This window comes from Microtus pennsylvanicus, chromosome 9 (genome assembly GCF_037038515.1).
Source record: "Microtus pennsylvanicus isolate mMicPen1 chromosome 9, mMicPen1.hap1, whole genome shotgun sequence".
Lineage (NCBI taxonomy): Eukaryota > Metazoa > Chordata > Mammalia > Rodentia > Cricetidae > Microtus > Microtus pennsylvanicus.
In genome coordinates, this window is record NC_134587.1 from 104114879 (window position 1) to 104124959 (window position 10081).

Sequence of the window (10081 nt, forward strand, 5' to 3'; positions counted from 1 at the left end):
TTGTTAGATCACAAATATCACCGCAAATCTCTCCTTGCTTAAGTCACATTTGTCAGGTACATTGTCATAAAAATGAGAAAAACAGTTTTCTATAAAATCCATATAAATGAGGCAGGAGGTGATACAGACTGCCCCGGTAAGATTAAGTCAAAACTAAGCCAGAAAGGAAAGAAGTGTTTATGTTATCATGGTCTATCCAGTGGAAGATCATTTAGAGGGACTGGTGAGTCTTGCCAGCTAAGGAGAGATGCTATCAATTGATAGGAAGAATGCCCATGGGATGAGGAGGTTATGGTGATATAGAGAGTCATTCAGCATCAGAAGGGTACCAATCAGGGCATCTCTTCTGCTATGGCCAGCATGACCAAGGTGAACACACCCAGAAGAGAACTGGTAAGCAGACCTTACCCAGGGCCCTCCTTTTCAAGGATTCTAACATCTGCTAATGTTGATTGACCTTTAAGGTGTGGTTGGAGCCTTCCACACTATCATTAAAAAGGGCCAGTTGCAGGCTAAAATCTTCTAGAAGTTACTCTGAGAATAAGGTTGACTTGAACTCTTATTACTCTATAACAGTAGGCTGGCCCTCATCTCTAAAGAAACACATCTGGTAGTCTCTGCACTGAGAATTGACTACTATTTACACTCAGCCTGAAGAACATGACCATCAGGAAAAGTAGATAGACTGAATTAATTCTAAGGGGACCTCAGCTAAACTCTGCCAAGAGACCGCAGAACTATGGCTAACTTGTTACCAGTAGCCTTACTAAGATATAGACAGTTGGGTAGTTCCTAACTCTGAGCTAAATTCTTATGAAATGACATCTGGGAGATCGTTTGCAATATATGTATGTATTTATTTTATGTATAAGACGGTTTTGTCTGCATGTATATACACACATGCCTGGTGCCTGCCGAGGGTGTATGATCTTCTGGAACTGGAATTATAGATTGTTGTGAACTACGTCAGTGATGGAACTTAGTACCCAGTCTCGATAAAAGAGCCATCAGTGTTCTTAGCTGCTGAGCCATCTCTCCAGCCTGGATAACCATTTTTAAGCTCTGATCTCCTCCCTGATTCTAAAACTCGGGCTCCAGTGTGCCACACAATCTAGGACAAGGCCAACTAGCCTTGTACAAAATTCCACCAAGTCTCAAAACCAGAGTTATTATGACCCAGTCCAGTTAGGAAACCTGGTGGTCCAGAAGACCTACAGACAACTGAGAGACAAGAGTTATTATGAACCAGTCCATTTGGGAAACCTGGTGATCCAGAAGATCTACAGACAATCAAGAGACCAGAGATATCATGACCCAGTCCAGTTAGGAAACCAGACAATTGAGATTACCACAGTTCTCATGACCCAGTCCAGTTAGGAAACCTGGTGGTCCAAAAAAATCTGCAGACAATCGAAATGATCAATGCCGCATCATCTGGAAGCATGCTAGCTCGTTTTAAATGACAAGCTAGCACAACCTCAACCTTGTTTCAGAAGAGGGTCTTAGCTAGAAATTATCTGGACCTGAGGCATGTCTGTGACCTATTGTCTTGATTTTTAATTGATATAGAAGACTCAGCCCACTGTGAGTGTCAGAATTATCTAGGCAGGGTTTCCTGAAGAGTGTAAAAGATGAACAAGCTAGCTGAGAACAAGCAAGTGTGAGTGCAGTCTCTGCTCTTGCGTGTGGCTGTGGTGGGACTCGCTGCTTGAGTGCCTGACTAGACTTCCCTGAAATGACGGACGGTAACCTGAAATCACAGGCCAAATAAAAGCTTTTTACTCCTTATGTTACTTTTTGTCGTGGGTGTCTGCCACGTCAACATAAATAAAAGTAGGACAAGAGGTGGCTTTATTAGGTTTTGTTGAGCATTCCAATGGCCCTCAAAGTTCAGAGAGTAGTATCTGGGTTTCCCTGTACTCAATAAAACCCTAGTTTTCATAAAAGGCATAAGTGAGATGTAAGACAACCCTATTTGGAACTGTGATCCAATCTAGAACTTCTTGTGTCTCTTCAGAAGGGGTACCAAAGGCCAAACTACAGCTAAGTAAATCTGAAGCCCCTCAAACTTTTGCTGGTAGCTTTAGAATTGTCATCCTGTGGAGGAAGTGCTCTGATGATGCTAATTCTGTCTTTCCCCTGTTAGCTGTCTCTCTTCCAAAAAGTCCTTTCCTGAATCCCCTGAGGCCTTTTAAAGATGTTCTTCTCACCTGCCAGGTCTCATTTGTCTGCTCTGAGGAAATGGGGATCTAATTCTATTAATATTGCTATATTGCTTTTGGGTCTACCATGCTTATTCTTAGACTCAGTCTACACAGTCTCTACTTCATGCCAGTCTCCAAAGCATAACCTTTTACTTCTGTGTATTATTTGGTAACTAACTGGTCCCCATTTCTAGTGATGCCTTAAAAGTGATTCCTGTAGCCAGGCATATTGGCACATGCCTATAAAGCCAGCACCAAGAAGGTGTAGCACTAGGATTCATTCAAGTTCGACACCAGTCTGGTCTGCACAGTGAGTTCCAGACCAGCCAGAATGGTCTTAAGAGTCCCAAAACAAAGTAACTTCCAGCCTTTGTATTCCAGTGTTCTCATTCTGTTGTTCATGTATACCAAATCCAACTTATATTGAACTTTACTCTTCTGAAACTGTGTGTGTATACATATGTGTATGTATTTGTATATGTATTATGCGTATGCGTGCATTTTTGTACATGTGTATGTATGTGTGTATGTATGAATGTGTATGTGTATGCATGCATGCATGTGTGTTTATGTATATGTATGTGTGTATATATGTGTATTTATATATGTATGTGTATATGAGCGCATATGTATCATATATGTGTATTTGTGTTATTTGTATGTATGTGTATATATGTGTGTGTATGTGAATGTATGCGTGTCAGTGTGTTTGTGTATGTATGTGTGTTTATGTCTATGTATGCATGTGTGAATGTGTATATGTGTGTGTATGTATGCATATCTGTGTTTATGTATGCATTTGTGTGTCTTGTGTGTCTGGGTGTGTATGTATGTGTATGTTTGTGCGTAGCCCGGAGGTTAATATCTGGTATCTTTCTCTACCACGCTTTGCCTTATTTTTTGAGTCAGGATCTCTCCCTGACCCTGGATCTTCCTGAATCATCAGGAATTGGGAGTGGTTGATCAATGAGGTTGAAGTTTCAGTATTTAGAGATGAAAAATATGCAGAGATGACCATGCTAATAAACTGCAAAACAATGTGAATGCATTCAGTGCCAACGAACTCTTCATAACAAAAATGGATCAAACAGATGCAAGATGGCTGCGGAGTGTCAGAGTGTGAAGGACCTTGTCGCAGTAACAACTGAGGGTGCTTCAGGCAATGGCTGGCTACAGCTGAAGACTGCTGAGACAAGCAGCCACAGTTGTGCTTGGCCCAACTTGGGGGTGAGGCCCAAGCCATGAAGTTAGGAGAGAGGTCTGTTTGCCCCAGCCAAGGTGAACTCTGAGAAGGATGTACAAGCAGCTTTGACTCCAGCAAAGGAAGTCTGGGCTTGTAGATGTGGCTGTCGACTGTGCAGGTATTTCAACAGCCATTAAGGTGCATAACTGAAAGAAGAGCTGGTCCACACCTTGAACGACTTCCAGGGGGTTCTGAATGTGAAGCTCATAGGCACTTTCAATGTGATCTGTCTGGTGGCTGGTGAGATGAGCCAGGATGAACCAGACCAGGGGAGCCAACCTGGAGATATCATTAAGATTGCCAATGTGTCTACCTTTGATGGCCCTCTATCCACTCCTCCTCTTCAGATACAGATGGGCCTCCCATGGATATCAGCCAGCCAAGGTATATCAAGTTGAAGTGAGACTAGGCTCTTCCTCTTCTATTGAGGCTGCATGAGGCAATCTGGTAAAAAGAAAGGGTCCCAGAAGCTGGCAACAGAATCAGAAACAGCCCCTGTTGTCACCTGTTGGACGTCCCACAAGACCTAGGTACAGTACGGTAACTTCTATGCTGAGCTCAGTCCTACGCAGGTTCCTGGCTGTCAGTTCAGTCTCTATGAGCCCCTGTGAGCCCAGGTTAGTTACCTTGGATTTTCTCATGGCTCCCACAATCCTTCCTCCTCCTTAGAATCCTCCTAGCTCGGCCCAATGTTTGACTGTGGGTCTCTGCATCTGTTTCCATCAGTTGCTCAGTGAAGCCTCTCTGATGGATGTTGGGCTATGCACCAATCTACGACAATAGCAGAATATCATTATGAATCATTTCATTGACTTTTTTTTTTCTTTTTGCCAGTCGTGTTTGGGAGGACCCATTCTTGAATGGATGGGTCAGCTGGTTGGTTGGGGTCATTGGCATAGTTGGCACGCAGCCTTAAAAGGCAAAAGTGGAAAACTCACCAGATACTTTTCATTTAAAAGGAAACCTAACAGCTATTTTGTGACTTTGCTCCAGTCACTCTCTGTGCCTGATAAATTCTCAAAGTTAAAAAAAAAAATGGATACCACATCTCTTTTTTTATGGACATTTTACCACCATTGGAAGTGCATATGAAACGTGGTTAAAGGGATAAAATTCACTCCAGGGCATGAGACAGGCAGTAGGGGTAGAGAGATGCGGACTGTATTTAAAGAGCTGAAGTCCTCTGCATAAGAACCAAAGTCCTTCCGATGATTAGCTATTAGCATCTTCAGTACTTCTGCAGTCTAAGGGTGACTCCCTCACGCTGATGCATGATGCCACAATGAATCAGCCCTGGGTGGCAGGACGATTAGAAAGCAATTGGATCATGGAGGTTCCTCCTTGTCAATAGAGCAGCGCAGTTCCCATGAGCCTGAGCTAGGCGGTCACCGGAGCGATTTGCCATATAGAGAGTTTGGTGCCTCCCTCATCTTCTTACACACCTGCTCTCCCACATGTACTGCCCACCTTCTGATATTCTGCCGTAAGTTGGTGCAAGGCAAAGCTCACAACAGAAGAGGAGAAGGTTCTGGAACTCAATCATGAACTTCCTGACACCTACAGCTAAGAGTTGAGATAAACCCATTTTCATCCCTAATTTCCCAGTCTCATCATTGCAACAGATAATGGGGCTAAGACATTGACATTTTCAAGTCTTATTTTTCTCAACAACAACAACAATAAAATCAGAAAGGGCAGTATTTTTCTTCATCTTTATAGTCTTCCTTCACCCCTGAAATGATTATAATACTCGCTGTGATTTGGGGAGATAAAAATAGTGCTACCGCCTGAAGCAGGAAACCTCAGCCATGTCTGGCTAGTTGCATACAACACACACACACACGCGCACACACACACACACACACACACACACACAATACACATACAACACACATACAATACACACACACAATTAATGAATTAATACTATATGACAATACTCTTTTGTTTCTTTCTTCTATGCTTTCCTATCTACCCACCCCATATACATATACACCCAGAAACACACACACATCACACCACACCACATGCACACTTTGTGAATTTGCTCTCCTCCCACACTAAGAGCCACCAGATTTATTTTATTGGCCAATTTTCTTCCTAGCATTTTTTTTTGGAAGTTGTCTAAGGAGAAGGAAGTATGCATTTGTTGCCTGGCAACAAGCATCTCCAGAATGTGCATTGCTTTTCTTAGATGGGAGAAAGAGCATTTAATTATTGCAACTGAGATTTGATTTCAGCCTTTGAAAGGTCACCCAGATAATTCAGAGTAATGTCTTCTCTGTGTACACTATAAACCCAGGTTTTCCTCCCACCGGAATTATGACCAGGAACTTTTAGCCAAATTCTTGACCTTCTGTCTACAAAGAGAAATAGACCTAGTGGGTTTTTACAGAAGACATAGAATTTAATATGTCTGAGATTCGGGGTAAGGAGATAGAATGAGATGATTTGCATAACATATGTATTGAGAAAATGTATGATACTAAATCAAAGCAAACATGTATGTTTGGTGGAGAGGAAGGGTTCTGAGGTGATTGCTTCAATAATCGGATGCAGTGACGTTGTCCCATGCCATCGATTCTACTTCGTTTTATTTAGTCACAAGTCATAGAAGACCACATTTAAACCAAGACACCTTTTATCATTTTTTTCTTTAAAAATTTTTTTCCAGTCAAAAATGGTGACCCAACCCCAGAATTCAGGAGGCTAAGGCATAAGAATCATCATGGTTTGAGGCCAGCTTGGGCTATCTAGTGAGCTTGGGGCTTGCCTGATCTACAATTGAGACCTGACTCGAAACAAACAAACCAGAAGGAGAACAAAGATCCCATAAAAAATTGTTTTCTTCATCTAACTTTATGGAAGAGCTTGGTAGAAAGTTCAAGCCAATAAAGGAAGGTAGCAGGCATGCATATGATACACATACATACTTGTGGGCAGAACACCTAGACATATGGAAAAAATATGCATTCTGGTCCTTTAAATAGTAAAATGTAGCTGTCATCTAGAGATGTTGCCTAGCAACACTTCTGTACACCTGGCTCTGTTGGCATTGGGATTTTTGCATTTTTCCGGAAACGCACTTTGCTAGTCTTTCTTTCTGCAAGGTTTTTGTCAGGTCGAGTAAAGTAATTGAATTCTCAGGAAGGAGAAAGACAAAGCCAGAGCCCCCACAGAGCTCAAGGTATTCGTGCATACCCCAGAGATGTCCATACCCTTCTTCACCTGCCTTCAAGAGCTATTTTAAAGCAGTCAGCATCTCCTGGCAGCCTGCAAACCCTGTGCAAAAAGAAGGCAACAGTAGCACAGTGATAGTGAAGAGTAATCCTTTTTTATTTATCTCTGTTTTTCTTTTTTTATACTTCTCTTTCTATTGACTTAATATTACCACCCATAAATAACAAAAGTTAATGGAAAGATTACATGAGAGACGATTAATCAAAGCCCCCCTTTAGTCAAAGAATAAAAAAGCAAAATGGAGTAGCGTTGACCCAGGGCACACAGCCTCAAGAGACCACAGTTAATAAAACTTCACACACATCTTCAAATAAATTATTGGAGAAGGCCTGGATGCCTGTTGACCTTTAGACTAGACTGGACTCCAATTCACTTGTTATTGTTTAGGGTTCTTAGTCTTATGGATGAATAAATACACCCTCAGATCCTGGACCTTATCCCCTCCCTCCATCTCCTGCAAACCACTCAACCCAACAGTAGATGTCAGCAGAGCTAGACAGAAAAAGTGTTTCATCTTAGCAAACCAGGGAAGAAATCCCCATGTACGTCACAGTTTATTTCTGTTAATCTCTTGGCACTTTCCAGTGGCAATGAATCTTTTTTAACTCTTCATATAACTTTGGCACTCGTGATCTCTAACAGGACTTTGAAGGATGGTTTATGAAGTACCCCAGATGATAATTTTTTGAGAAAATGGTTTAAGACTGAGTATTTGGGTCCTGAAATTGTCGGTCTCATGGTCTCATGTTTCATCGTGCATCATAATTATTCTTGCTTGTCTAATATATATATAATTATCCATTTATATAGTCTTTGGATTACCACATAAAGAACCCAGCTACTTGAGATGGGTGAAGCAAAGGCTTGTGAATCAAGAGGTAAGTTAAAAATAATATTCTACATGACTCACAACCCTTCATTTTCAGGGCCTCGGTTTTTATAAATGTAAAATTATGGAGGGAGATTATATCACAATACACTGGTCTTAGCATATTGTGTATCATATGGCATGTGTATCTGTACCAATATGGAGGGAGATTATATCACAATACATTGGTACAAGAGAACTCAAAAACAGTTCATCTCAGACACGTAATTTCTTCCAATAAGATCAGGAATTTATCGACACTAAACTAAAGACCACGATCAGATTCTACTAGTTTTTGTTTGTTTAAGTTTGGTTTTGTTTTGTTTTGCCTTTTGGAGGTTAAAGTCAGAGTTCCTACGGGCTGAACAGGAAGCATGCTACCACTTAGCTACATGTTCAGCCACTTTCTTTTTGTCTTCTTGATTCTGAGGCAGTTCTGCCTCTACATTACTTGACTGGCCTTGAATTCACAGACCAGACTGGTCCTGAGCTAACTGATCTCCTGTCTCAGCTGAGATCACAGGGCTATGCCACTAAGATCAGCTTGTTTGAGTCTTGTGTCGAGAGCATTTGTTTCTTCAGTATAGAGCCATCAAAAGCTAAACATGATACCCTGATGTAAAACCAAGAGAGTCATATTTGCCTGTTATCTGTGACCCTGCTCTAAGCAGTGTTCACTCAGGGTCATGTGGACAGCCAGATAAGGATAAAACAAACATAAAAAGACTGGCAAAAGATAGACCTAAAGGTACATATTTGTAATCGAGCACTTAAGAAGACAGCAGGGTGATAGACTGGTCTTGGCTAAGTAACGAGTCTGAGGCCAGTATGGGCTACAATGAGACTGTCAGAAAAAACACAATCAACCATTCACACACAGTGATCTCTGAACAAGCTACTAAGCAACAGGGATGCTTGACTGATAGCACAGCTTCTTCCAGAAGAAAAATGAGCACTTCAAAATAACAAGTGCTCACTCTGTTAACTGCAGACCACTGCTTTTTTTCTTTCTTCTTTTTTTTGGTTTTTTTTTTTCAAGAAAAGAGAAAAAATGATGAGGTACACTGTAGCTTGATTCTTTTTTTTTTTTTTTGTAGCTTGATTCTTTAGTGTAGGCATCAAAATGTAACTGCGTTTCATTTTTCCAGATTCCTGCTAGATATAGGAAGAAGACAGAGTCTAGACAAGTATGTGGTTGGATAGGCCTCCTGCCCTTCTGTGGAGGGACAACATGGACAGGGGCTCCAGGGCTATAGTACCCTCCTCAGAATTTCTCCTGTCCAGTGCTGCAGTGACTGTTCTGCATTCACCCTGTCCAGTGCTGCAGTGACTGCTCTGCATTCATCCTGTCCAGTGCTGCAGTGACTGCTCTGCATTCACCCTGTCCAGTGCTGCAGTGGCTGCTCTGCATTCACCCTGTCCAGTGCTGCAGTGACTGTTCTGCATTCAGCCTGTCCAGTGCTGCAATGACTGCTCTGCATTCATCCTGTCCAGTGCTGCAGTGACTGTTCTGAATTCACCCTGTCCAGTGTTCCAGTGACTGCTCTGCATTCATCCTCTCCAGTGCTGCAGTGACTGATCTGAATTCACCCTGTCCAGTGCTGCAGTGACTGCTCTGCATTCACCCTGTCCAGTGCTGCAGTGACTGATCTGAATTCATATTGTCCAGTGTTCCAGTGACTGCTCTGCATTCATATTGTCCAGTGTTCCAGTGACTGCTCTGCATTCAGCCTGTCCAGTGCTGCAGTGACTGCTCTGCATTCAGCCTGTCCAGTGCTGCAGTGACTGCTCTGCATTCACCCTCTCCAGTGCTGCAGTGACTGTTCTGAATTCATATTGTCCAGTGTTCCAGTGACTGCTCTGCATTCACCCTCTCCAGTGCTGCAGTGACTGTTCTGAATTCATATTGTCCAGTGTTCCAGTGACTGCTCTGCATTCAGCCTGTCCAGTGCTACAGTGACTGTTCTGAATTCATATTGTCCAGTGTTCCAGTGACTGCTCTGCATTCACCCTGTCCAGTGCTGCAGTGACTGCTCTGCATTCACCCTGTCCAGTGCTGCAGTGCTGTTCTGAATTCATATTGTCCAGTGTTCCAGTGACTGCTCTGCATTCACCCTGTCCAGTGCTGCAGTGACTGCTCTGCATTCATCCTGTCCAGTGTTCCAGTGACTGCTCTGCATTCACCCTGTCCAGTGCTGCAGTGACTGCTCTGCATTCACCCTGTCCAGTGTTCTAGTGACTGCTCTGCATTCACCCTGTCCAGTGCTGCAGTGACTGCTCTGCATTCATCCTCTCCAGTGCTGTGGTGGCTGCTCTGCATTCACCCTGTCCAGTGCTGCAGTGACTGCTCTGCATTCACCCTGTCCAGTGCTGCAGTGACTGCTCTGCATTCACCCAGTCCAGTGCTGCAGTGACTGTTCTGCATTCACCCTGTCCAGTGCTGCAGTGACTGCTCTGCATTCATCCTCTCCAGTGCTGCGGTGGCTGCTCTGCATTCATCCTGTCCAGTGCTGCAGTGACTGCTCT

At 42.9% G+C, this 10081-nt stretch overlaps 1 pseudogene; it reads left to right on the forward strand.

The window, feature by feature from the left end:
- The first annotated feature begins 3302 nt into the window (after positions 1 to 3302).
- Positions 3303 to 3845, forward strand: LOC142857057 (3-hydroxyacyl-CoA dehydrogenase type-2 pseudogene; annotated as a pseudogene).
- Positions 3846 to 10081: the final 6236 nt, after the last annotated feature.